This window comes from Prunus dulcis, chromosome 3, assembly GCF_902201215.1.
Source record: "Prunus dulcis chromosome 3, ALMONDv2, whole genome shotgun sequence".
NCBI lineage: Eukaryota > Viridiplantae > Streptophyta > Magnoliopsida > Rosales > Rosaceae > Prunus > Prunus dulcis.
The window spans coordinates 13597869-13604770 of record NC_047652.1 but is presented as its reverse complement, the minus strand read 5'-3'; positions in this window follow the sequence as shown (position 1 = coordinate 13604770).

The window sequence follows — 6902 nt, the reverse complement described above, 5'->3', positions numbered from 1 at the left end:
AGATCGATCAATTTCTACCCCAGGCATGGTTTCCTCCAATTGATCCTCCAATCCAGCATATTCTTTTCGAGACAATCGATGATTGTACTCGAGTTTCTCCCTAATCTGTGCATGTTGAGAATGCACAGACTCAAAATCTTTTGATAACCTTGAAGCTACAAAGGCATCCCATTGTGCTTTCTCTATGAATTTATATGTTTCAGGGGGTTGGCTTAATTTCTCCCCGTCATTGGTGTATGGAAGGATATAATGCCTCGTTAGTGTAGACTTGAAATCCTTCCATTTCTTGGCAGCAGAAGTTAACACAGAGTTCTTGCCCCCTTGACCTACCACAAAAGCCATGTCAACTGCTTCCCAAATCTGCCCCTTTATATCCTTGGGGATTTGAGACCATTTCATGTCCACAAGTGGAACTCTGGAGCATGCCAACACACCAATGTAGGACTGCATCTCACTATGTGCTTGGCCAATTCCTTTCCCCCTTTTATTGTACTCAACAATTGGCCTCAGTTTCTGAAGCTTTCTCTTCACAACACGAGGCATTGTGTTCATACCTCGACCAGTCTTTGAATCATCAGAGATTGTTGTCTGGCTGGTTGGTTCTGTCTCAGCAGATGATGAAGCAAACTTCATCTTCTTCGAAGACTTCTCTTGAGGAGCTACCATTCCAAGCTCCTTACCTCCATTTTTTTTGGAGCCAGAATCCTTACTTTGTTGTTGAGAAACCATTTTAACAGACAAAACTGCAAGTGAAAATATTTCAGGAAAAGATTAAGAACACAAACGACGGTTATTAATAAAATAAGACGTATGATATGATTTTAAACGACGCAATGAAATAATCTCAGACGTAATAAATGTTTAAAACCATTATTTATATAACGCCGTGGTATTTATGTTCACACGACGTCAATAGTAATATACCGTCGTCTATATAAGGATCCAAAACCCTTCTTTCTTTCTCTGTGAATGTTTGATTGCAGATCCAAACCCCTAAAATACCACGTCGTGGTATTAACATTCACACGACGTAAAACAATAAGATATACTGTCGTCTATATTAGATACCAACCCTACTTTCTTTTTCTTTTTATTTTATCAAATTAGGGAAAAACAAAAACCATTGTTCAGAGAAATCAAACCTGCAATTAAACAAGCAAATAAAAAAAAAAGACTATAATTTTAAAAACAACTTTGTCAATTTTCAGACGACGCTAGAACGACTGACGAACCGTCGTGGTCTACATATTTAACCACGTAAATAAGAAGCTACCGTCGCCTTATTTAGTTGAGGTAGTTGTCTTCAAAGTTGGAAACTTTCCCTCTTTGTCTGTATATTTTATCAAACTTGGAAAGAAGTAAAATGATTTTGGCCAGAAAAAAGGTAAAAGATTTTTCAAACAAAAAACGTATGAGCATGCAAAACAGTAACCAAAATAGTGAAAATGAAAGCTTACCTTTTGCGTGCAATGAAAGCAAGAGGAAGACGATCGATCTTTAAGTTCAGAGACGACGAAGAAGACGAGAGGAAGACGATGAGATACTGTGACAGTGCTCTGACAAGGAAAAAAGACGAAAAGTTTTCTCTGGGAGATTGAAATTTTTAATCGGGTTTGGAAACAATGCATGTGTAAGTCAGGTAGACGAAAAGTTGCTTACATATAAAACCATTTCAAAAAAATAATACAGCGGTTACATATAACTACGACGTATAAATTAAAAAATACGACGGTACATTTAACTTCTGACGTGGTAAATAAATACGACAGTAGTGTTGTAGGTACCGTCGTAGTAAACTCAAAAATTAAAGTACATAAGTAATAACTCTCGTCATGGTAGATTATTTAACACGTCGTTTTTATTAATGTACCGACGTGGATTTCTGTAATATACGTCGGTCATACCGACGTTGATTTTACAATTTAAACGGCGGTTTTTTTTTGTAAGGACCGCCGTTGGTTTTAAAAATTTATTCTATAAATTTGTCGCTTTCATTCATTTTCGGTTTACATTTAGGGTTCCAAGTTCTTCCTCTCTCAGAGAAACTGTCTCTCACATCTCAAAGACAATAATTTGGATGTCTTTCTCAAAGAGAAATTGAGCTTACTCGGATCAAATCTATGTCCACAAGAAGAAGCTTGTCAACTAGCCTTCTCACTTCCTTGATCAAGCCTGATAGGACACTTAGTGCTTCTGAATACTCCTTGCTTTCCATCAGATTTGTGATAGCCTCTTCCTTTATCCGTAGAGCTTCAGAAGAAGAAGATGGGTTTCAAGAATGCGATAAAGAATAGAAATGGCCTCTAAAGCATGAGCAATCGAATTAGTAGTTGCTGGGAGATATGATGAAGACATTGTCAATGCTTTGAACTATACAAGTCCTGCAGAAAGATAAAGGACCAAACTGTTAAAGAAACTGAAACAACGACGGTTTTTTGTTATACCGTCGTCTTTTCTCGTCGTCTATATTAAGGTAAGATGGCGGTAGATTTATAATTACCGACGTAGATTATTTTGTTAAACGTCGTTAAGTGTAATACAACCGACGTGGATTTTATTTTTAAATTATAAATAGAGTTTTTTTTCCCGAATTTTTTCAGTTTTAGTTTTCAATTACAAAGCGTGATAAATAGATTTTTCTTTCCCGAGGAAATTTAAAATGAGGGAAATTAATGTTCTAGAATTTGTAAACTAACACAACGCAATATTACTAACCCGAGGAAATTATAAATAGATTTTGCTGGTAAGATTTCGTAACCCTTGGGTTCTCAGAAAAATCTGATTATGTCGGCGGTTTTCTATATAAACCGTCGTGGTTATTTCAATTCTTGTCATTAATTAGATCTACCGACGTAGGATAAGAAAATCAAAGAAAAAAATTGTTAACAAAAATTCTTATTAAGACGACGGTTTAAATTAAAGGTACGACGTATAAAATGAATAAATACGACGTTAAATTTTATAGTACGATTTAAAGATAACGTCGTAGAACTATACGAGAATGACGCCGATATATTTATATTTTCCGTCGTTGTACATTAATTTAATACGGCGATATTTTGTATTTTAAAGTCGTGGATTTGTTTGTAATTATACGGCGTCTTATACGAAAACCTCGTCGTGTTATTTTATGAGTAAAAACGGCGGTTTTTATTGAAATCGTCGTTTTTAATTTCTACGTCGGTCGATTCATAACTTCCGCCGTTCTTTGTTGGCTTTGATTTTACACTGCGGAAATATGTTTCAAATAGACGTCGGTTGTTTAATTAGGTACGTCGTTGTTTTTGAACAGCCATTTGAATCTCCATTTTTAGTTGTCTAAGGTGGTATTACACGACGATATTTTTAGAACCGTCGTCTTTTTAAAAACCACGACGGTTTTCACTTAGACCGTCGTTGTTTTCTGGTCGTCTTTTTCACTTTTTGTAGTAGTAACGTTGTAGTTAATCAAAGCGTTCTTCATCAAACCTATATTTAATCTCTATTGGCATTTACCAGCAAGCCCACAACACTCCAACCCCCGTCCAAAGTGCACCCAATCCTCCTCTCTCCCATCCTCACCCTCCTTCTTCTCCTCTTCTTCTTCTACAACTTGGATGCCGCAACATCCTTACCATCTAAGGAAACACAGCCTGAGGAAACCCTTCTCGCCTGCTCCAAGACTTTCGCCTGTGGCCCGCTCTAGTGATAGACGCACGTTGGGACAAGAGGAGTCGCACGACCCCTTAGGATGCTGGAAATACTATTGTTGAAACCATGAGCGACCCCTTGGACAGCAGCAAAGAGACGATTTGTGTGTACACATGGCGCTCGGTGAAAGTCCCCTATGGGTAATGCAGAGAAAGAAAGTGATGAGGAGGGAGAGAAGAGAAGAAAAAATGAGAAAGAAGAAGAAGAAGAAGAAAGAAAGAAAGGGAAAGAAAAAGAAAAAGGGGTGAAGATAGATGGCAATGGAGTGGCGGGGGAGGCTAGGAAGAAAGAACCAGAGAGGAAGAAGGAGGAAAAGACGGAGAAGAAGGAAAATAATAAAGAGAGAGAGAGAGAGAGAGAGAGAGAGAGAGAAGAGGAAACATTAAATAAAAAGAAAGAAAGAAAGAATATGAAAAATAAATAAAAAATAAAGATAATGGATACTATATAACACCAAACGGAATAAGAAATCTGGAACCGATGTCGTGTTAAACAGAAATGGTATGATATATTATACTATATTATACTATTTATTATGCAACACGAACAACACGGTACGACATTGGCATGATTTGGGTTTGGTATCGGTTTTTCAATTTTGATTCCCAGCATTACCTGGCCAAACGATGTCTTTTGGTATATGGCTCATTCCATTTTTTTTTTCAATTGGCTTGGCCTAAAAATTATGTTATTTTGAGCCAGGCTTTAAAATAAAAATAAAAAAAGATCATCCTCCTCCCCTTTCATGTATCCTACTCCACAGCACATCCCCAAAACAATTTCATTCCCAAATTAATATCTCACAACCCTAAGAGTGCCAACCTCCCAACCTCAGCACTACCTCTCCGCCAGCGTTGACCACCACCATCGCCTTAAGCTGTCACCGTCTTTCTATTTTTGTAGTGTTATTTTCTTTGTAGGAAAAATTTTGAAACTTTTACACTAAGACCCCTTGGCTCAAGAATTCTAGATCCGCCACTGGCCCGCTCCAAGGCCTCTCATACCCTTTCACCGGAGGGGCACGCCCTGCCCATTGTGGTCCACTGGAGTTCCACATCAGCTGTGTGAACGAGTCACCCGAGCTGACCAACATGTCGCTAAGGTACCGAGTTCTCGAACTTAACCCAATTCACAAAAATCTAAGGTTAGTCTGCTCAGATCTCTGGAACTCGACATGCACAGACAAACTCACCAACACAACTATCAAATCCGAGTTCTTCACCTACAATGAGAACGACGACATGAAGTCAGTGGCAGACGCACATTGGGACAAGAGGGGTCGCACGACCCCTTAGGATGCTGGAAATACGGTTGTTGACACCATGAGCGACCCCTTGGACAGCAGCAAAGTGACCATTTGTGTGCACACAAGGTGCTCGGTGAAAGTCCCCTATGGGTAATGCAGAGAAAGAAAGTGATGGGGAAGGAGGGAAGAGAAGAAAAAATGAGAAAGAAGAAGAAGAAGAAGAAGAAGAAGAAAGAATGACAGGGAAAGAAAAAGAAAAAAAGGTGAAGATAGATTGCGATGGAGTGGCGGGGTAGGCTGGGAAGAATAAACCTGAGAGGAAGAAGGAGGAAAAGATGGAGAAGAAGGAAAATAATAGAGAGAGAGAGAGAGAGAGAGTATAAAAAAAGAAGAGGAAACATTAAATAAAAAGAAAGAAAGAGAGAATATGAAAAAGAAATAAAAAATAAAGAAAATGGATACTATATAATACCAAACGGAATGAGAAATATGGAACCGATGTCGTATCAAACAGAAACGGTATGATATATTATACTATTTATTATGCAACACGAACAACATGGTACGAGATTGGCACGATTTGGGTTCGGTATCAGTTTTTCAATTTTGATTCCCAGCATTACCTAGCCAAACGATGTTGTTTGGTATATAGCTCATTCTATTTTTTTCAATTGGCTTGCCCTAAAAATTATGTTATTTTCAGCCAGGCTTTAAAATAAAAAATAAAAATGATCATCGTCCTCCCCTTTCATGTATCTTACTCCACAGCACATTCCCAAACAATTTCATTCCCAAATTAATATCTCAGAGTGCCAACTTCCCAACCTCACCACTACCTCTCCACCAGCGCTGACCACCACCGCCTTGAGCTGTCACCGTATTTCTATTTTTGTAGTGTTATTTTCTTTGTAGGAAAAATTTTGAAACTTTTGCACTAATACCCTTTGGCTCAAGAATCCTGGATCTGCCACTGAATGGAGGTGTCCATTTTCTACGACTGTAATTCCTCTATTATTACCCCCAAGCCCAAGAATTGGTTTCACTGCAACGTCAATCTGCCTTCTAAAGACTCTTATTACTTGATAGGGACGGTCTCGATTGAGGCCTAAAAAATCCAAGGCTGGGCCCAAATATATTTTCGGCCCAGTACAACACCAAGTAAAAAATCCTTATTTAAGCAACATGTCACACTACAAGCTTAAGTGGGCTCAAGCCATGGAAATTCTTGAGGCTTGCTGAGCGGGTTGTGATATGGATGGTTACGAGCATTCATGAGGCTCATTGATGGGCCAAGAAGTGGAAGTTTTGGGCTGCTTGAGAGCACCAAAACTCGAGCCCATTTCTTGAGCCCAAAGATATGGGTAAGTCTAAGAGAGAAGGAGTGGCCCAATAGCTCAATGGCTTGCAAACACTTGGAAAAATCCCACATCGACCAAAATATCCAGTACCTTGATCAAATAAGCTGTTTCCAGCAACTTGAGCAAACTTATAGGCCGCTGCCCAGCATCATGGAAAATATCTAGCATATCTGTCAAAACCATCAAAACCAAGCAAACCCATGTGCTGATCACCTTTTGACTAGCACCCATACCCATTCTTTCCTCTTCAAGCTTTGGTGAGAAAAGAAGAAGCAAAAGTGGGTGGCTCCTCACCCACATGGATAAGTCCAGCTGCCTGAGGACCTTGGAACTCCAAAAAGCTTCATGCCTACATGCTCAGGCTAGGGAAGTTTTACCAAATAAGATGGAATAGAAGAAAGTGAAGAAAAAGGGGAAAGGGTGGCTTGATAAAATTAAGGTTTTTAGTGCCTATAAAGGGAGCCACTTTCTACCCAGCAAAGAGAACTCACCTTGGTTGCTGCAAGCCTCCCAACAACCATGAGAATTCATCGAAGGCAAGCATCCCCTCTGGAACCCTTCAATTTCATGCTTTGTTCTTCCATCTTCCTCCTTTCTCTCTCTCAAAA